Source organism: Neopsephotus bourkii, unplaced genomic scaffold (genome assembly GCF_033783945.1).
Source record: "Neopsephotus bourkii isolate Nb327-2 ecotype Australia unplaced genomic scaffold, CSIRO-AGI_Nbou_v1 NB_1250, whole genome shotgun sequence".
NCBI classification, from domain to species: Eukaryota; Metazoa; Chordata; class Aves; order Psittaciformes; family Psittacidae; genus Neopsephotus; species Neopsephotus bourkii.
In genome coordinates, this window is record NW_026901735.1 from 799,150 (window position 1) to 821,914 (window position 22,765).

At 39.1% G+C, this 22,765-nt stretch overlaps 2 long non-coding RNA genes across 2 annotated transcripts; both read right to left on the reverse strand.

Moving 5' to 3' along the window:
* Positions 1-3,654: 3,654 nt before the first annotated feature.
* LOC133218479 (uncharacterized) lies at positions 3,655-13,462 on the reverse strand. Its single transcript, XR_009727169.1, has 3 exons — positions 12,046-13,462; positions 7,721-7,836; positions 3,655-4,627 (listed from the first exon to the last, which is right to left on the reverse strand). It is a non-coding gene; the product is annotated as an uncharacterized LOC133218479 (long non-coding RNA).
* Positions 13,463-19,067: 5,605 nt separating this feature from the next.
* LOC133218386 (uncharacterized) lies at positions 19,068-22,295 on the reverse strand. Its single transcript, XR_009727134.1, has 3 exons — positions 22,205-22,295; positions 21,356-21,719; positions 19,068-20,121 (listed from the first exon to the last, which is right to left on the reverse strand). It is a non-coding gene; the product is annotated as an uncharacterized LOC133218386 (long non-coding RNA).
* Positions 22,296-22,765: the final 470 nt, after the last annotated feature.

Sequence of the window (22,765 nt, forward strand, 5' to 3'; positions counted from 1 at the left end):
ATAAAAGTAAGAATGGATTTAAAGTTGATTAGGACTTGAGTTAAACAACCTTAATTCCCTTATACCTTTGAACCATCATGCCTGCAACAGTACTTACACTGTCTAACTGTAGGGCTATGACTACTTTCAAACTACGAGTTTCTGGCTCCGTATTGCCTCAGTACCCATCCTAAGGGCTTTTACTTCAACGTTTTTCCTCAGCTGCTCCACTGACCATAAAGCATCACAGCAAGACAGCGAGGGAAGACATTAAACCCCCAGTGACATATTTCTGCTGACTTCGGTAAACTTCGGATCAAGCAAATAACCATGCATCAAACTATGTTTTGATTAATGGGTTTCAGTGAGAACATATTTAATAAGCAAAGCTCGCAGAAAGAAAACATACATTCTTGTTTCTCTCAGCTATCTCTTAGTGGATGGAGCATGGAGTTAAGAGCACCTCGGCAGTGATCTTTCCTGTTGGTTACCAGCACATGACCTTGAACAAGAGAACTATGACACCAATTTCCCATATAAGAAGCACAGAAGAAGTCAAACCACAAACTGTCCAGGGAACATGGTCTGTCTTTATAGTAACTGAAACTGAATACAAGTCTTCTGCTTCCCAGATGAATGCCTAAGCAAACATTAGTCTTATCAACACAGGAACAGATCTCTCTTTAATGGGTATCAACTGTCTGGCCTCTTTGACCTATCCTCTTCAACCACACAGCTTTGAATAACTTGTTTGACTGCACCTCAGGCAGTTTGAACTCTCAGATTTCTTCAGCTTGAGTCTACCTTTCATTGGATGACACAGATCTGAATGCCCGTTTTTCTTCTTTTACTTCTGTGCTCAAAAAGTGACTATCAATCTCTTGTGATATTATTCACTCAAATGTAAGAACTTAGGTTAATTTGGACTAAAAATTTTCCAAACCCATGAGTGGAAATCATTTGTGTTAATAGCTGTAGACTGTCCCCTGTGGGTTCTTTTTTTTCTCCAGTACCATTTATAAACACTACTTATAACCAAGCTCATTGTTCCACCTTATTTAAGAGCTATTTAATATAATGGCTTTCCTGTTTTGCTCTCTCTATTCTCAGGGAAGGGAAGGAAACCCATGAAAAGAAGGAAAAAACTAGAATCATCATTTTGATAGCTCTGCAGTAATGAATAGTTATTGCTACCTCCAGACTAGCAGGTAAATGACCCATCTAGTGATTACCACATCTCTGGAGCTGATTGAACATGTGAAATCTGTGTGGTCCCTCAAGGGCACCTGCTTAACTTTCAGGCTGAAGGAGTTATCTTTCTCTGATCAGAACCTGCTCCTTCTCTTCCTCAGCAGGGTATTGACCTGAAGCCTCCTTGAAATCATGGTGATCATTCCCTGCTGTTACGAGCGCAATTCAGCACCCGCAGAACTCTTTCCTCAGAGGATAACAGACAAGTAGCTGATCACTGTCTCACTTTTGCAGAGCAAAACAAGTTTAGGACAAAAGCACTGGGGGAAAAGCAGATAAATGTCTATAAATGACTCATGTACATACTAATCAAACCAAGATTCATATCAACTTTGCCCACTCCACATATCAAATACACTTTGGATAGAGCAAGAATTTCTTTTCCAAAGTGAGGGCTCTCTCTCCACTCATTTTGCCTTTTTTTTTCTTCATTCTTAAGATAAAAGGAACAACTATTTGAGGCTGAACTGCATCCACAGAGTACCCTGGCAGCATCTCTGTTTGCTCTTCCCCATGAAGTTTGCATTCCAAAGGAGTGGGATACCACACCTGGCACAGTTTTGTACCTACCCAGTGACTGCATCCCACTACAGAGGAATTGATGCAAACTTGGATAGCACCAGGTAGAGAGAAAGCACGTGTTGGCCCTGCACCATTCGCCTCCTTCCCTTGTTCTTACAAGTCAGATATTCTCAATCTGCTTTCTGTGTGCCAACTTTTTTGTCCATAAAACAATTTCACCCACCTACATTTCATGTGATGCATCCCACAATCAGACACCTGCGGCAGCTGCTCCTCTTGGGTTCATCCTGCCAGAGCTCTAACACCGGATGCGCTTTCCCACTTCTCTGTGGCACTCCTTCATCATACATATCAAGGAACTGGATTAGCTCATAACTTCAGTTTCTACAACAAATCTGTCTTGTTCATCCAGGAACTACAGAGCTTGTACAGTGGCAATTCCCTGCTCCTCAGCTGCTCCACACTCCCATAGCATCTCATGTAGCAAGGCTTCTTGTGAAACCTCTGCCTGGCAGCCTGCTCCAGTCTCCTGCAAAGAACCTGAAAAACTCATTTATCTTCCTGTAATTCTTTCACAACATTTCCTGTAGTTTTACAGTAGACAAGATTAAAAAGAAACAAAATGCCATCACCAACAAGGAGTTTTGTACTAGGCAACAATTTAGGCTGCATTGTACAATAAAAAATTGTTAGAATGGCACTTGGTTACAGCTCTGCAAGAAACAGCGTGCCACGTTGCAGTTGTATTTAGATACTGTCACTCAACTATGAAGCTTCCACTGCCTTGGTCAAGAGCCCCTCAAGTGCTTCAACATGTTTTTCCTTTATACTTAACCATTATTTCAGAGTTGACACTGTGGAAAAGAAGTTCTGTTTCTTCCTCATTTAACATCCCAGCACCTTCTTTTAAACTGCACAGTTGTTGGCTTTTCCTCCTTCTGAACCTTCCCTCTCCGGCAGGATGATGGACTGCAAATGATACACGAATTATGCATTCAACTTCCCTCTTCCTCCATTTTAAAGGCTCTGAAGAACCGTTTCTTCCTTAAAAGAGAATTCATTACATAGATAAAATGAAAATCGATTAAATTTATCTCCAGGAATGTTTTACACATGGTACAGCACTATTTCCTTAGGTACGTGGAAGGAGCTTTGCTATAGTACCTGCAAGAGCTGTTGTAAATTCTTATCCTTCTAGTCTCACAATCATCCTTAATGTTTTTAATTCCAGGTGGTAGCTACCAAAAGACTTGGAATACACCAAAAAATGATGTTCCCTGGGTTTCACATCCGTTTCCATCACAGCCTTGATTTTTGGGTTCCCAACCTTCACAATTCTGTGATCATGTACATTTATGAGTCATTGCCTCCAGTTCTATGTCCAGTTTTCAGTAGCCCACACTGGAAATAATGCCAACATTTTTGAGATAAAGAACATTTTTATTCTAGACTCAACCTAAAACTTGAGGGTTTGATGTGGTTTTTTGTTTGCTTTATTGATTTTTTAATGAAACAGATGACTTACATAGAGAGAGAACTTGGATTTCATCACCAGTCAACTAACTCTCTTCCCATTCTTCATCAGAAATTCCAAGTGTGCCTATGAAATCTTCATATCAATGGATCAAATGGGTACACTTCTTCAAAAATCATTCTGTTTTGAGTAGTGGCGTATCCTAAGACAAAACCTTGCAGAGCTTCCACCAGATAAAGTCCGATGCATTTTGTGCCACTGTAGACTTGCATCTCAAGTTTCAACTGTGCACTCGTGCTTTCAGCCAAGAAATGAATCTGACTGTGGAACTCTGCAGCTTTAATAGCTTCAGTTTTGATTATACGTATACCTCATTTAGTCTTGCAAAGCATGAGAGAACTACATTTAAGTTTTCATAGAAATCAAGCTCAGGCAGCAAAGCCATAGCTCATGAGACCTGTACTGCTTCACCAAGGTTATAAGCAAAATCTGCTCAGCCATTTGAGTTATGAGTTCCCCAAATAATTTTTTCTCTACAAATGACTGTACCCTACATTAACGGTGAGAGTAGGTGTTAAGTTTTATCGTACAATTTAAAACCATACTATTGCAATTTATTGAGGAGCTGACTAAGCTTCCCGTGGGAACTGGTGATGAGCTCCGCTCTGCAAGTGGCAGATAGGTAGAGATAGTAGTAATGCTGACCCTGATGCTAATGTACTACCTAGAAGTTTCCCTAACTCACAAGATTATACTGCACTTAAGGAATTAGCCGTGTTGTACCTTATGTTGTATGTTTTTTCCTTTTAACTTTGTTTCTAAACTATGGTGAGCTTCGGAAGAAATTGTATTTGTAATAGCTGAAACCATATTTTACCCTTTGTAGTTTATATAATCAATTTCAGTTTTCCTATATCATTCTGTTCCTGCATTCAAATTTTATCCTTAATGCATCATCAGTAGAATGTCAAGTTTACATGAATGATGGCAAAATGAAAATATCTTATTTTGCAAACCAACAGTCTTGAAATAGTTCCATTAGTTCCATGTGGTGTAGTAAACACAGAGCTCCCAGAAACATCCAACATTTTGGTAAATATGATCATTATTTTACCTTCTTTTTGGCCTTATATCTGCAGCCATGTGAAGGGTAAATTTGGTCATTTCCAGTGTGAACCCTGCATCTGACTCTTTCCAACTTTTAATTCTTACCATTGCCTCAAAGAGGGCAAAACAGTGGAGGCTCTGTCTGCTTCTCTTATTTTTAGATCCAGCTCCTGTTGCAACATTAGCAAAACAGTCTTTCTGGTGATTTATTAGAGGTATCTTGTAGCTTTTCACATGTCACCAATACACACGGGTACACAGGAACAGGAGGCAGGCCAGTCATTCTGAATCATGCTACAACAATAGCAGTAAAGCCAAGGCATTATTTCCTTACAAAGAAATCTATCTGTGTATTTTCCTCCACCCCCCAGCATAACCCATTCTGTGCTGACTTGTTCAGGAATTTTGCCATTAGTAAGGAGTGATCTTACACAAAGATACTATTCTTGTTTTTCTGAACCATCCAATAATTACTAAAAGGAGAAATTAGGAGCATTGGAAATATTTTCTTGTGCAAGTTTATTCTAGTTACCCGACATGATTACACACAGTTTTATGTTTAACTGAAGATGGCTGTTTTGATGTCTCTGTTTTACTTTATACTGCTATTCATCTCAAGTATAGGTCTTTTATTAACAACTGCTGTTAGGTTAAAAAGACTGAAGATATACCAGTTAAAAAAGTTGAGCCTTTAACCACTAAGCTATGTATTGGCTAACAGAGGCTTTCAGGGATACTCTCAAGTATCTTGTTAGAATTCTTTGGGGCTGTGGGGAAAAAAGGGAGCAGTACAAAAGGAAACACTGGTTTGGGTGTGTATATGAATGTGTTTCAGCCCTCTGCTCTAACAGTGGTTCCTGAGTTTTGCTCAAGATCCTCACTGTCCTGCACAAAGAACGTTTAAGTGTTTTGCAAGTCATTAGGATTCATTGGAAGGTACTAGGCTTTTGGTTTCAAGTGTATTCCATTCAGATACATGGGTTCATTAAGCACTCAGGATATGAACTTGTTGGACACAAGTAAGGTGTTTGCACTATTACAAGAGGACGTTTTACACAAAAAGTCATGAGTGTGCTAACTTTGCTCGATAATGTACTTTCAAATCACATCTGATTATCCCCATTTACCTGCTGTGGTTCATATTATGGACCATTTTTGGTGTGCACTAACTAGACTAAGGCAAAACTAAACTGGAAGTGCACATCAAGCATTAATGGGTATTTTTTTCATGGAGTCTTCACCTTCATAACACATACAGTGAGTACCTTCAGTATACCACACCACTTGTTTGTTTCTGCAGATCCACATCTACTGCTAACACAGTAGACACTATTGCTAACACTATTTGCTAACACAGACACAGAACTGATAAGCTCACAGAACAACAGACTGTATTTTGAGGCTTCTTGGAGTGGAAGCTAATTCTTGTACTTGTTTCACTGTGCCCAGAATAATTAAGACTCCAATCTAAATGATAAGGATTTCTACTATTGCAATAACCATAAACCCTAGAAATATGGCAAAAAGATAAACTGCAAATCTGGAATCAAAGTAGGTTCTACTTCTCCAACTAAAGGGGGACTGAGGCTGCCAGACAGAATAAAAGGGATTGCTTTTCCTTCCCACTTCAGTGCTGTAGGAAAAGAAATCAGAATCAGAAGGTGAGTCTTTCTATTCCTACTGTCAGAAAAGAAGATGGAACAACCCCTGACTTACTAGGTCAGCACAGTTAGCAAGGCTTTTCAAAGTAACAAAGATGCAAGTACTTTCTTATGCCTAAGGTTTGCCCTCTCAAAAAGACATAAGTATAAATCATACACACATAAATATATATATTGATTACATTTTATACTTTGCTGAGCACTTTCGGAAATACTATCATCAGCTAGGCAGAGCAGGGAATGCATTTAAGTGATAATCCTTATGGATACTAAGGCATGTTTTCACAAAAAGTAATGCATCTCCCCTATATACCAATTTACTGCAACAAGCATATCAGGTTGCTGCTTTGTGTGGTTCTAGCAGAGTTAACCTGACCTTGTTCTTTAGAGATAAGTCTTTACAGCTGAAATATGTAACTGTTTTCATACGACCTCAAAGTCAGCCACTTATCACCTCCCACACTAAGCTATGGCTATTTTGTCATCATAAATCTCTGCTGAGTGGGGCTGCATGTGCAATAATCACTTCTTTCTTTTGTAAGAAATTACAGATGAAGAACCTCACGAGTTTTCTGCATTTTACTACTTTTCAATCCACATAAAACAAAATGAAAATGTACAATATTATCAAGACTGTTTCAGCTTTTGGGGGTGGGAGGAAAGACCATCTTACTTTAAAGAAAACTTCCTATTATTTCATAAAGACAGCCAAAATAGGGCACCATAATAATATGGCATTTGGAAAAAGTATGTATTGTTTTAAGGCTGATTTGATAAATACCCATAATTAAGGACTTCATAATGGCTTGCTCTAATGCAGCTGCTCAAGTAAATCAGAGTAGTATGATCCCTGCTCTTTATTCTGAGCAAATGCTGTAGCTCGAATCAAGGACGGGTGACAGAATGGTTTGACTGCCACTACATCACACCATGTAGGATGGAAAAAGGCACAAAAGAGGAAAGGGCAGAGCTGAGCAGAACAGAGCCAGCACAGATGCATAATGGGAAGTGTTTTCTTATACATGCAGTAGTAAACTAGCTGCCTTCTCACCTCTAGTTACCCTTAGAGCTGGGAAACTGAATTCCACTCTTAGAAATCACATAATAACTCGGTTTCAAACCAGATAAACTGAAGTTTGTGGCATTATTTTGCAAAGCAATCTGTCTCAGGTACAGATTAAGACAACTATTAACATACACTCAGTTTATACTGAAATCATACTTGAATCAAACTCAGAAATGCTGTATATTTGCCTACTACTTAACTCCAAAGATTCAGGACCAAGACCAAGTTACACTGAGCTTTTTGGTTATGAGACCACTGAGCTTATATCCCCCTACTTGAGGCATTAACAGGGGCACCTAGATCACGAATGCAGCTGCCCTGCATTGCCTTATGGTCAGCAAAGGCAGAGAGCTGCTGTCAAGGGTAATGCAGGTCTTAGGTGGGGATCAGATCTCTAGAACAACTAATCCCTCTCTTATTCCTATAGAGAGTCTTAATGGAAGAACCTTAGTTATGTCATTTATGTTAAATGGATTCATTTTAGATCTAGGACTCTGCAAGTTCATATGAAGAAATGTTTGGGTCCACATGATCAAATTTTAAAACATGCCGGAGAACTGGTTTTAAGTAATTCTCATAGATGGATTTAAGTAGTTAGTGAAATAAATAGAAATGTTATTTTGTTATCAAATAAAACTGAATCAATACATAAGCCCCTACCTAGATCTACATATTTTTCCTCTATTCCCTGAGGTCTACTGATATTTAAGTTTGCTGGTGTCCAGATAACCCATATCCAACAGAAATCTCTGAAGGAAGTCATTATTACCCAGAGACTGAAAGGGTAAAATAGGTAAAAAGAATTTTCTTTATATGGGATTCAAGTGGGAAAGAACAGAGCACATTTCATCTGTGATATTTCTGACTTTCCTGTCACATCTCTAAGGAAAAGATCCAGTTTTTGTATTGACCAGATGTTTCTGGAAGAAAACATCAGCGTCAGAGCAGCTCTTCTGTCCTAAAGAATTTCAGAAGAGCTGATGAAAAGGTGTCATTTCTTATGTTTTTAACATAATATTACAATATAATATTTGATCTGCAGTTAATTACTCAGGGAAACCATGTAATCCACTTAATGAGCAGAGTTAAATATAGAAGAAAGAAGTGCTATAATATATAATGATTTTTGGCAGCTGCTTATATTTAGGGAAACAATATATTCCATCCAAGAAGTTGAAGATTGAAAGAGGAAGCAAATTCCCACTGTATGCCTTAAGTCTGAAGTGCTATTCACCAGGGTACTAACAATCTTCAGAGCCAATAGCTCCAGATCTCATTAAACCATAGAAAACTTTATGCATATTAAAACAGTGACGTCTGGCTGATTGCTCAGATGTGCTGCAGAAGTGTAAAATCTCAGTTCTGCTCATAGTTTCCTGTCCAGCTTTAACAGAGTGTTTTTGAACTGGAAAGCTGCTCCAAGAACTTTCTGTACTGCATATTTTCTTTCTCAAATTAGTGAGATCAATCCACATTCAGTTTGGTACTGTGACCTGCAGGTATTCTGTCATCAAAGGATTTATTCTTGCATCAGTTCACAAAATAAGATACACTATAAAGCCTGAAGCATATTAAAAACAAAGGGCAGACAGTAGGTTTTCACATCCTCGGGTTGTACTACCATACTCTTCATTTATGTAATCATCATATATGATGATGAGTATTTGCTACCTCAAAGAATTGAAGGAACTCAAGCATAAAATCTGAGGGAAATAGGTAGAGGTTCCCTGTTAAATATACAGTATGCAGTTCAGTTAAAAACTATCTCAAGAAGAAACAGTTCTATAACCATCTACTTGATTCTTCATCCAAGTGTGCTATAATTTCATATCCATCCACTCTTGGGCAAGTTTTGACTCTGAAGGGCTAGAGTCTTATGAAGCAATCCTTAATCAATTCAACAGTGGAAGCTTTGCATTTAAGGCTGAAAGTAAGGTTCCCTTTTTAAAAAGAGAAAATAACTAATCCTTGCAAAGATCTGTGGTAGGTTCTTTGGTATTTGAGCTCTTAAATCAGGATTAGATATCTTTGGGGTCCTTTACTGAAGTCATTCAGACTGCTTTGGTGTTATGAATGATGCTCCTATGAAGTAGGCAAGGTCCTGAAGATGGATGTCAAGCCCCTGAAGTAGTCAAGACCTAGGCACAAAAATCTTTACCAATCAACATGAAAAACTCCAAGATATTTTCAAGCAAACATGACTCCACTGCAGCCTTCAAAAACTACTGGACTGTATTATATGAAGCTGCCAACATATGAAGCAGACAGATAATCCTTCAGTACTTCTTTACCTGTATCTTTAAATCAATCTGTAATAACAACTCCTACTCCTGGGCTTAAATTCTTCTTCTAGATAGTGAAATATCCACATGGAAGACAGAAACATGCCTTCTCATCTGCCCATTAAAACCAGACAGCTTTCCTCCTGATGCCTTTGCAAGTATTTAATCTGTGTGTTCCGACCTTTGTCTTAATAATTTGCATGTCAGGTTTCTCATTTTCATTATATTTTCATTAAAGCAATCAATTACAGAAGGTGTGGAAGAAAAGAAAATAACCTTTCAGACCAATGGGATAGAAAAAAACCTAACATAGGAAGGCAAAAAGATACAGACTTGCCAGGTCTCCTAGCAGTTGCCATGGTACTGTCTGACTTCTTGTCTACAATGGCTGGAGACTTGCTCTCTCAGGCAGGTACAAGCAGCCACAGAAGTCACTTTTCATCCTCTCTGGGAGAGGAAATTTATTGTCCCCTCAGCTCCTGGGCATCAAAACTCAACCTCGTTCACAATGCTGAGAAATACTGAGCTTACCCTGAATCCCACATACAGTGGAGTCACCCTACAGCCCTCATCACACTGACTCTCTCTCATTTTCAGCCTCATACAGAACCTGTTCCTGTGAACGTCTCTCCAAAACTTTTCCAGTGTTTTGTATAGCAAAGTAATTCCTGTTGCTTGACTAGTTCTAAACCTTTTGAATCTACAGCATTCACTTCCCTGAAATCTGACTTATCCAGGTGACTGGGAAAACATTGACAGTCCAAATCTTCATAACTTTTTAATCTTTTTGATGATTGCACTTATCAATCTATATAATGTCAAGGAAGAAAGAAGTAATAACTCCTCCTCCTCCAACTTAATCTCATTGACTAAACTGATAAAAGACAAGTTTCCTTTCCCTGCAGAGCCTTGAGAGGAGCTCTTTTGGTGTGCTCTATTTCACCTAAACGACATCACCTATTCTCAGCATTTCCAGAAGTCATTCTTGCCTTTGAGTAATCTAAATCTCTCCTGGCTGTACTCCCAGCTCCCATTTTTAGCAGTAGAATCGAACATGTGCCTTGTCACCTCCAGCTAACAACAACAAAAAAATGTTTCAAGTTTGTTAGATCTCTCTCCCTTTTGTCAAACTTACTTTCTTCCATCACCAGAACACTCAAACCTATTTCTCCTTCAGCTAAGCTATTGCTAAATCCTATCTGCTTGCCTTTCACGTTGCTCCCTGAATCCTTTTTCCACTCTCTCTGATCCTGAAGCCACAGTCGATACATTTGACATTACCCCTTTTCCTGCTTGTCCCCCTGTGTTCTTTGGTTTCTTGGGAATTCAGCTGCTAAAGACCCCCTGCCCTTGGCACTTGGTTTTGTCATTCCTTTATCTTTCACATCTTCAGGCTTTTCATTTTCAGCTTCAGAACTCTGCAGCTCTCACCTAAACTGTCATCTCAGGCTTTAGTTTAGCCTATGGTGCTGTCTGAGTTCTCCACTCCAAATACCCTGCTTCTGAGTCCTTTTCATAGTGTTCACTGTCAGTACTTCGACACCTTTATCCAATAATATCCTTCTGTTTGGAATAACCTCTATAGATTTTATGTTAAGATGTTTTTTCTTTCTTCATGTCTCTTCTATTGACTACAAATCATAGGATTCTTATCACAGAATGTGTAATTCTTTATGTACCTTCAGTTTATCACCAGATAAAAGGAAGAAAACTTTGCTAAGTTCTGCAGAAAAAATAGTTTTAAACCTTTTTCCTCAGAAATACTTTCTGAATTTGAAATCAGCAATTATCACTCCTATATTTGCAGAACAGATTAGATTATAGCTCATCACAGCAGGACTCAACCCACATTCAATTTGGTACGCATCAATGAATGTGGTTTAGGTCCTTCCATGAGTATGACGGGACCACGGTGAAGCTGAACATACCTAAAATTAACAAAGGAAAGAAGCAGCAATTGATATTGTGATTTTTTACAAGCTCCCAAATGAGAGAAAATTAAAAGGGGAGGATGAAGAGGCTACAACAGACAGGTACACAGAAATACATGTCATAAGGAAAGTCAGTTACGCCAGTCTTTTGGCTGTTTGGTTCTCTGGTGCTCCATGGACTACCCTCTCCCTTTGACAATTCTCACTTAGCATTTCCCTAAGGAATGAACTAAGCCCTGTAGAGTCAGCTTTAAATAAATTGAGCCAAGAGGGGATTGGATGGTTTCAGAATAGCCCCTGTACCATCAACAAAGTAAAATCTAGAAGAGTTGCCTTCCTCTAGGAACATGGGGAAAATAAGACACACCTTTAGTGTGTCTGAACCATCTGTCCCCTCACACTTTATATTAGTCCACCTCTAAGACCTGTTTGCAAGGACGGAAAAGTCACTTTAAAACATAAATATAATCCAAAAAAATATGAATTCAGAGTCATGCCCTGGGTACCATTTACAGAATTCTGTGTCTACCTACTATTCTGTGATGAAAGGGAATTCTCTGATTCCCCACTCCAGCTAGCCTTGTGGAGCTAATGTAACTATCATAAATGAGATGGGATTCCATCCACTTTTATTTCCACACCCACCGCGAGTTTTAAGTAGTTACACATAGGCAATCCCATGAAGGCAATGCAGCTTCCCTGGCATAGCTGCAAACACTACTAGTTTCATAATACTTTCATTTTTGGTGACAAGAGGAAGAGAAAATGCTACCTTGAGTCAAGTCACAAAACAAAGGCTTTGCCCTTAGAAGTCCTTCTGCTTTCAAACTGAATACACAACTGTAACAAACAAGCCGCCCTGGACAGCTTTCATTCCATCTGCAGGGGGGAAGATAGCAGCAACTTCTAAACCACTCTGCAAGCTTTGCACTTCAGGGCCTGAGTAACAAAGGGCAAACAGAAACTATGAGTAAAACCTATTGCTGAATTCTTTGTGCCTCCTGCTCTTCCTTTGCAGAGGCACACTCATCAGGACCCTGCTGTCTTACACTGGAACTTCCAGCCCTGTAACTATCTGGGACTGCTTAGAACAATGACATTGTTTATATACTGGCCATAAATGCCCATACATCTTCATTGTAGCTATAGCTTTTAATCCCTTTCAGAGTAGAATATTGTAATCACCAGCTTCAAAACACTGCAACAATTTCATGCAGCAAAGGAAAACACATATTGCCCATGGCAGGGGGTTGCAACTAGATGATCTTAAGGTCCTGTCCAACCCAAACCATCCTATGACTCTAACTCGGTTATCTGGAGATCAGAGTTCCAGACCTGTTCCAGCCAGGCTCACGTGTGACCCACTGTCAGATTAGACATGCAACTGTGCAACTGATTTCTGCATAAGTAATAAAAATACCTGAGCTCAATCCAGCTATAAGGTTACAATGACTAACCACGTTCTAGTTCCGTAGCCACACATCTTCCCTTTGTACCTTTTTTCTTCTATTTTCCAGTGAATTTGCCTTAGTCATACTGGGACACTTCTTGTATCTTGTATTTACTTTCCATGAGTGCTCAAATAGATGAGATTCCCTGACATAAATACCTGTGGAGAAGGAATGAATGTCAAGGTCTTATGCCAAAGCATTTGTGGCAACCTGACTTATCATTCAACTCAGAAATGATGTGCCCTCTTTCATGCAGTAAATGGAAAGAAACACACTGTTGTGATTTATTATCAAGTACCTCCAAGAAACACAGCTTGAAAATGAAAAACTAGCCAAGAGTTGCCTACAGTATATAAAGGGAAAGCAGGGCATGAAAAGGTGAAATGAAAAAACACATAGGGAAACCTAAATTATGAAATAAGGTTAAGATAGGACTTTTTACTTCTATTTTAACCTTGAGTTCATAATACCTTTAAATCTTTGTCACTAGTTTTAAATGTGAGCTTTAATATACAAGTTGTGAGCCACTTTTTTCCCCTTAGCTTCCCTCTCGAGTCCTTGGTTAAAGAGGCAGATCTCAACACTTATCAGACATGTTCATCTACTATAGCTGTGCAGAAGTTACATTACTCTTCCATCATAAGCTTCATTCTCCTATAGCAAATTTATACTGCACCGTTGAGTAAAATATAGCAGAACAGAGATTTTCATACTTTGTTTTATAAAGAATTGTGCTTTTTATGCCTTTTGATTAAAAAATCAAATAGGAATATAGTCAGCTGTATTAAACATAGGAGGACAAGCTGCAGAACAATGCAACAATAACTGCAAGTCTACACACTAAAAAAGCATAATCACATTCTGTATTTCTGCAAAGTACATTATAAAAGATGGAAGATACATGCTTTACTAAAATATAAACTGTATATTGCTCACAATACTGATATTAATGTCCTCATTACTGTTCAATTATTTTCTACTCATGTGTACCATTAATAAAAATATTGTCAGTTAACGGCACTGTACTGAAGTTTAAATTACTTTTTAAATGAAGTATGCTTAGGAAGTCTGTTCCACAAGAACATGGCTGAAAATATGATTGCTAGGAAAACACTAAGATCATATTGATGTAGGACTTCCAATGGGTGGCTGATGGGGGTCACGGTAGGTCCCTATTCTGAACACTGACTGCTGCACACATGTACTGCAGCATGCCGGGATTTGCACTGCAAATCTTGAGCTGTAACTTGTGTGCAACCCAAAAACTGTGAGAAAGACTCTACAGAAAAGCTCTGACCTAAGAAAGATGTACGAGCATAGATTATTTACTGTTCTCACCATTGCAACACCCAAGCATCTTTCTTAAGCAGCATCTCCTTAACATTCCATTCTCATTTCCACTTAGAAGTTTGTGTATGGGATTTAATTACTTTCCCCTCTTTAGTTCCAATTTCTCTGTTATGCAACAGAAACCTAGTGGAAAACATATTCAGCACATGTCTGTGCTGTGTAAGTACTATTTCAACAGATATTTACACTCATTACAGAGCACAAGTGTTCTACTTCCAATGGATGGTGAAAACCTGAGCTAAAAAGAAACCATAAAAGAGAAAGAAAAAGATCAAGTATTGGACTGCAGTAGAAATATTCTTCCAAACTACAATGTTACTTTACTTACCTGATCTTGCAGCCAGCTTCCAAACTTACCCATATGTCCGGTTTTAGAAACTTTGGGGGGAAACTGGGCTTTGCTTTGTGCTTACATCTATTTAATCAGTCCCAAAGCATTTTACAGAAGGAATACATACTTTAATTTCCACTTTAAGATCCTTACTGTTTAGCTACTACTGAAGAGAGATGCACTGGTTTACTGGATATGAATACACTCTAAAGAGATGTATTTAAAACTCTGACCTACCTTTTCGGTCACTGTCTCTGAACAAAAGACCTGAGTACACTTGTCTGCATAAGAATTTCTATTTTAGAAGAGTACAGCTCAGTGTGATGGAGGCCAGCAATGGTCTGCCTCATGCTTTTCTCCTCTTGCTGAGGGGTTCACACTGAGTTCAGGGACTGAAAGAAAATACACTTTAAAAAACTTTTAATACCCACTCTAAATACTATTTCTTAAATAAGCTAAAGATAGAAGACCCACAAAATAAACTGAGTCTAACCAGGAATGCATTGTTAATCTGGCACCAACATACATATCCAACATCACATACTTACAAAACTGAAAGATATTTTTCTATAACGTATGAAACTAACACATTTTAATAAAGTATTTTTCTAATGCCCTGAGTTAAATCCTAGAAATGTAAAAATACATCTTTTAATGGACCTACAAACAAGTAAACTGAACACTGCTTGTTTTGTTTGACAGTTTGCTAGACACAGAGTACATATAGGGGCCCACCAGGCCACAAAGGCAGGATCAGCCACACAATTCCATTTGCTTTGTTAGCTTTATACAGCAAAAGAGGAAGGCAGGAAAGTGTGCTGTTGAAAACTATGAGGAGGGACAAAGTGTGGTAGAGCACAAATCCTTAGCAAAGTCAGTGCCACACTAAACTGGCATTCTACTGCACAAGAACTAACTTGCTACTTCCATAGTTGGAGCTCTAATTTTATTCAGTCTACTTAATAGAATGATGCAATAGGAGTACTTTTAAAATGGATTCACTGTTTAAGTAATTAAAGCATTTCCATGATCGAGAGGCTTCTGACAGAAATCTTTCACATTCATCTCTTTTTCCACTAATGCCTGCTTGTGTAGGAGAGGTGAAAGAGTCCATCATGAAAACATACTTCAAAACACTTGGTTCTAATCTTCAAGCCTCAGGGTTTTTTGTTTGTTTATTCACCCTCTAGGGAACAGGCAAAGTAGAAGAAACTTCATGAAACACTACGTATGTGTTCTCATAGCCCATAATTTTTACCACTTCAGTCTTGGGGAGGTCACTGCAACTTATCTAGGTCTTTCTCAGCTTTCTTTACTGTACTGCATGAAAACAGTCACAAAGAGAATTTCACATCAAACAATTCAGCTGTAGAAAGAAGGGCAAAAATGTCTTTTGGATTCTATCAGGTGCCCCACACCTGGTTACATCCAATGAACTGTACAACTACTAGCAACTCTGCGCAGCAGCAGCTGCCTGAATCATGGTTTGAGAATCTATCAGCTGTAGGACTTGGCATCCCTTTCTCTCCTAAGTAGGATATTAAAATGTTTTTTTTTTTAATCTTTATCATGTATGTGTATAATCTTTATTAATGTATATACTACATTGAGAAAAACAGATCCAACTCTACTTATGAGGCTGCACATAGAGAACTGGCCTGATACAAGCCATACCCTGACATACATTACAATATAGTCATAATACCATGTCAAAAAAGGACAAAACCCTACTGCTAACTCAGGCAAAAAAAAACAGATTCTTTCTCTAAGGAACTTTCAACTCTATTGCCATCCCTGTTTGAGCCAACACTTAAAAATCTCCTTGTACTGAACAGATTGAATTCATATTTTACAGTAATGCATTTTGTCAAGGCAGCATCCAATGGAAGCAAGTTACTGTACGGGCTCTAACATAGCTTGCCACATCTCTGCTAGTGTTTTCAATGTCCACATAAGAAACTGCCCATTAAATTTACAGACCAATTTTATGCTAACTGTACTCATTACAGTCTGTGAGGAAACTAGGTAATTGGGCTGTTAGACTTCTATCTTTAGAAATAAATTAGAATTACTGTTTTGTTAGAATAATTTAAAATGTCTGACTGTGCCTGTTCTAAGCATCCATTAACAAACGCTACTCAACTTCCCACTGCATTAAACAGGCCATTTCTCTACACAAGACAAAGCAGCTAATCAGCTGGAGGTTGAAAATAAATATGCAGGGAGCAGGCATACAAACCACATTGGTAAAATACATTTGTCTTATGCCAAGATTCATTTGTAAACTCATTTCAAGTGTTACACTTACTAGGTCATGTTGATGTGTTTTTCAAGATGGTTAACAGCTTGAAAACAAATAATATTTACAATACAGTTAAATGGAGCACGTTATCCAAAAGCAGAACATGAAAAGGTAGATGTACAGAACATTTGTATGCTGCAGAGATCAGCACTCTAACATCCGAGATCCTTTCACAGCTAAGGGACTCTGACTTCCATGCTCAAGATCTCTGAAATGATGCCCAGTCTCTGTGTGACTGTTCAGAGATCTAGAAACCCACTCTAACAAAGCCAAGCTGCCCAGGAGAAAATACCAGAAACCAGTGCAGACAAAAGGTAACTTTGTATTTGTGAAGATACACGAACTCTGTACAGCAAAACTTCCCTGCGCTTATGAAGCCTTTGGGTTCATAAACCTGAATCCTTTCCCCTAAGTAAACCAACTAAGTCTACTCCAAACATATTTCAGAGGCCTATAAATAACCATACTATTAACTTTTAATTCTGTATCTTTGAAATACCTAACCAGAGAATTATAGAAGCTATCAATTAAATGCTATCTTCTGAGTAAGGGATAATTAATTCCTAGCTACCAAAAAGTACCAGCCACCATGCTGTAAAACATCCCAAATACAGATACACTCAATCCATTCAGTGTTCTAAGTTCCACTTTCCATTCAATAAAGATTTACTGAGGCAGAAGACAAAAACACACACACACACAAATTCTAAGCAACTATTTGGAAAGCTCATGTCTAAATAAAACAACACAGTTTAGTTTGTTTTGTGGAAGGTGGGAATCGAAGATCAATCACCCAAGCATCAAAAAAGGGCTCTATGTCTGTTGACTGAACAGTGCTGTGACAGCACCACAGCTCCTCCTGAGAACACCTTCTAAGTTGAGTCCTGCAGGCAAAATCACCTAAGGAATGCTTTGTTGGAGGTGTGACTAACAAATCCCTTGGGCAGTAGCTAAGTCTCTGCTGGTTTTTTGGAATTCCAGAAATAACTATAGGCAACTAAAGAAATTTACAGGCAAGAAAGTCAGGCACGGGCAGGATGCTATGCAAATGCACGTTACATGGATACTAAATTATGACTTTGGTTTTGTCCTGGGTTCAGCAGTAGCAGTCATTTTTCTCCTTAGTAGCTGGTGCAGTGCTGTGTTTTTGACTTTCGGCCTGGGAACAGCGCTGATAACACCGATGTTTTTAGTTGTTGCTCAGTAATGTCTACTCTGACCAAGGACTTTCTGAGCCTCATGCTCTGCCAGCGAGGAGGGGAAGCTGGGAGGAAGCAGAGACAGGACACCTGACCCAAACTGACCTAAGAGGTATTCCATACCACAGCACGTCATGCCCAGTATATAAACTGGGGGCAGTTACCCAGAAGGGTTAGATCACTGCTCTGGTCAGGCTGGGTATCAGTCAGCAGGTGGTGAACAGTTGCATTTTCTTCCCCCGTTATTTCCCCTATTATTATTATGGTGGCTTTGTGTTACACCTTAGTTACTGGGCTGCTCTTATCTCAACCCATACGAGTTAAATTCTTCCAATTATCCTCCCCATCTCTCTGGAAGCAAGGGGAGGAAGGGGGGGGGAGTGAGCAAGTGGCTGGTGGTTCTGAGTTACTGGCTGGGCTTAAATCATGACAGGTTTATATTTTAAACCTGGCTATCTATGAAATTCAACATCAATTTACCAACTAAATCTCACTACAGTCACTGCCTCAAACAGCAATACTGCTCTAAGATTGGTTGGGCATTCTGCTGTTGAGTCAGGAATAAAATCATCAAATTTAAAGTGGTGCTTTATGGGAATTACATTTTTAATTACAAAAGTGAAAGCAATGCTGATATTAGGGAATATCATTAGAAGTCACATACCAATTGTCAGTAAATTCAAATTAAAGCAGAGAATAATTCTAGCACTTCATAAATCTTCACAAACAGAAAAATAGAACATATAATAGAAAATAAGTGGGAAACCCGTAGCTTTTGGTAAGAATGGATGCTCCTGCCATTTAGGTGCTAAAACAGTATAGACTTGGTAGAGATGAGATGATCAAGAGCTAAAGGAGGGGCATCACATCCATCAGTCAGTGGCTCTCTTCAGGGAGAAAACAGCATACAGGAATTCCAGGATCAACAAAAACTTGAAGTTACTACTTACTAAACCTGTTACCCATTAGATTCCCTTAGTAAATTCTTTGTTTTGGACTGTATTTCCACAGAGTTAAGTAATTTTTTAATATTGGGGTACTTCACCTTAGAAGTTCAAGAGTAGAGCTTCAAACCATTTGAATTAACACATGCTGAAACAGCCACTCTTTAGGTTGTTCACTAGGTAAAAAAGGTGGTATTACATGTATCCAGTGGTGTCTCTGTCCTTGTAGTTTTGCCATCCATGAAAACAGGAATTTGATCAGAAATAGGGAATTCTTCATGGTACACACATTTATTCACAAGGGTAGTTTTATTCCTCATTTTCTTCATGTTCTCATACAAACTCTGGGTGCAGTATTAAAAGAACAAGTCAATGATGAGAAGTCACACAATGCATGTGCAGATCCCAACTTTAAGTTGCACTTCTACAAAGCATAAGGAATCCCTACAAAATGCAGGAAGAAAAATGCATTAATTTGGGTTCATTAATGCTGGAAAAGTGTGGCCTCTTTATTTCACAGATTAGCATTAGAAAACTGCTTTACTGTGATACAACTCTGGTCTATAATGAACACTTTGAGGACAAGTAAGATTTCCCAGTATTTGTCATTACTCCTCCAACATAAAGCTGCAAATATAAACATTATTTCTGAGAAGGACTTTGTCTCTTACTTTATCAATGTACTTTGTACCCAAAGGAACAGCTTCAAATTGTGGGGGAAATTAACATAGCCTTCTCTTGGCAGAAAAATAAAGCCTGGACATTGGCTGCTAACAGCTGATGAAATGTTTGTGAACAGAATACCCAAAACTCAGAGGGCATCTGCTCAAAATCTGGTAAGGCTGAAAATGAAGACAATCATCAGCCACATTAAACAGTAACCAGGCAGTTACCAAGAGACCTGTGGGGGGAAGGGAGTCAGCTTAAAATCAAGCATAAAAGGCAGTAACATTTCGAGCAGGGAGAAGAGAACAGCAGTCAAAATCTGGTCTGCCACCAAGAAGATGCCCTCCTGCACTGCAGGCTATGCGGAGGCCTGAGGGAGGACCCTGCCCAGCAGCCAGGAAGAGCCTGCATGCCTGCTCTGGGCCCACAGTACAGGGTGCAACCAGCACTGGCTGCTCCTGGGGTGTTTTTGCACCTCACCTTGTGGGCTGCTATGCCAGCAGGAGGGTGGACTACTGGACTGTAGGGTAACAGCACAGTTTACAGTGTCCACACCTTCAAAGAAGATGGATGTTAACAGGGTTTGGCTCTTTAACCCAAGCCTCCTGTTAATGGGACACAGGTGAGCACATAACCACCAACTCGTGGGAGAGATTGCTACAGAAGGGTGTTTAGATATCTCAAGCTGTTTACTAAGGTTTAGCTAAGGTAAAGCTCTAGTCCAGTCATTCATCTGTTACACTGCTGCCATTGATTGCGTATGCATGGTTCAAGGACTAACATTTAATTACAAACTATTAACAAATCAACAAAATGACTTAAGCCGTAAGTCATTTTGCCCTGCAACAAGTACATGCAATCTCTTCCATGCTTTCTACTCCACACTGATAAGCAGCCTCTAGCTGAAACTTTAGTGTTTCAGGTTTTTCTTTTTCTTCTCTTTTTCCTTCTCCTTCACCTGAGGGCACCTAAGATCAGGAAATCAATCAACTAGCTATACCTGACATATTTGCTTCAGTACTCCTAACCCAATGAAACTACTACAATAACTGTACTCCCCCCAAAATCAGCTCCAAAACCTGAAACAAAATAGATCACATCTTTGTAAAGTGAATATTAAGTTCTTGGATTAGAGAAGTGGAAATTCAAGAGGTTCAATATATATGCTAACTTTCTTAATGTGGCTTCTTGTGTTCTAATGAATGTAATCCACTAGATCAGACCTTGGCATCAGGAAATTCTAATTGAACACCACTGAAAGATTGGTGTGTTTCTCAACTGACAAAATTTAGGCCACTCTTCTAGAAAACACTGAAAAGAAGTGGCTATTTCTGGTTTTAGGCAGGGTAAAAAAGTTTAATTTCATTTGCTATGGTTCACTGCTGCACTTCTGCTGATGACATTTTTATAAATTAGAGGTAATCAAAAAGCTTTTCCCATGTTTTAACTTCACATCTTCTCAGCCTTTTGAAAGCATAAAGTCTGCAAAATCTAACACTTGGGTTCCAAAGTGTAGGGCCTCATTACTATCCCTATATCCTAAGCAGACTTGCAATCAAAGACACTGAAGAAGCATACTCATTGATCTGAGACTCAGAACCTTTCTGGAGGATCAAAAATCGTAATGTCCATTAAGTATAAACATATTTCTTTTAAACTTTATTTTAAATATGGGCTCCTAATTTTTTATTAGTCAAAATAATTCTCTCTCAAAATTCTTTTTTTCCATTCTTTTGAAATCAGAAGAAAAACATTCTATATTATGCATAAAGATTTCTAAAAGTAAGCTTACAAGAGACATTATGTCACCTTAGCAACTACTTTTTAGAAGTTACTTACTCTGCAAAAGCTGATTTTTAACACGCACTTCAGGGTTTAAACCGATTTCTAGATTAGCAACTGGCAACCACGTTCTTCATTATAATTTTAGAAAGTCATAAAGACTTAAATCTGAAAAAGAGAAATAAAATATAACAGTCTTGTGTGACAAAAACATCTGTTCATAGTGAATTGTTTTCAAAGCTATTCACTCAAGTGCTATACAAAGAAAGAGTCTACTGGAGATCAGAATAACCTAGAATTCCAAGAAGATATACTAGAGGAAAAAAAAAAATACCTGCAGTTAAAAGACACACATATAAGGCAGTTATCAACATGTAGTCAGCCAGGGAAATAAACACCTGACCTGCCAGTTGCATGTCCCCTAATTTCATAGAATCATAGGTTAGGGTTGGAAAGGACCTTAAGATCATCCAGTTCCAATCCCCTGCCATGGGCAGGGACACCTCACACAAAACCGCCTCACCCAAGGCTTTATCCAATCTGGCCTTGAACACTGCCAGGGATGAAGCACTCACAACCTCCCTGGACAACCTATTCCAGTGCCTCACTACCCTAACAGGAAAGAATTTCCTCCTTATATCCAATCTAAACTTCCCCTGTTTCAGTTTTAACCCATTACCCCTTGTCCTATCACTACAGTCCCTAATGAAGAGTCCCTCCCCAGCATCCCTATATGCCCCCTTCAGCTACTAGAAGGCTGCTGTGAGGTGCTCCAGTCCCCTGATCATTCTCGTGGCCCTCCTCTGGACTTGTTCCAACAGTTCCATGTCCTTTTTATGTTGAGGACACCAGAACTGTACACAATACTCCAAGTGAGATTAACCAACCTCACTTGGACCAACCAACTCACTTTCAACCAACACTGCCTCAATACCGTATTTATTTCTCCTCACTTCTACTCCCCAGCCATTTCCAAGTGAATGGAGCATCTAAATTTTCCCCCTCCTACTCCTGAGTGCTAGGAAAACTATTCTATTTCTCCCTGTTGACAAGGTTGTGGAGCAATGGTTATTCTCACGAGGGCCTGGACAACCCAGGATTAGAGCCGAGTGAGACAGCCTTGAACTCTCTCTGACTCAGCTGAGCCGAGGAGGCCTGGAGTCGAAGAAATGTAAGCAGAACGCCGAAACAGGAGCTTGCTGGCCACAAGGAATGCACCACTTATCGCAAGGCATGCACCCTGCTGTTGCAGACATATGTGTGTAAAACTTAGCTTAGCCAATAGCAATGTACAGACAGGCGCGTGGACAGGTTCATGTAGCCAATGAAAGATGTACAGCTGTCACGTAAACTATCACCAATGGTATAAATTAGGTGAGCCTGTGCAATAAATCAAACAAGAAGCATAACTCATATTGGGATTGTCTTCTTGATTCGGGTCGCTCCTCCAACACAAAGTACATTTCC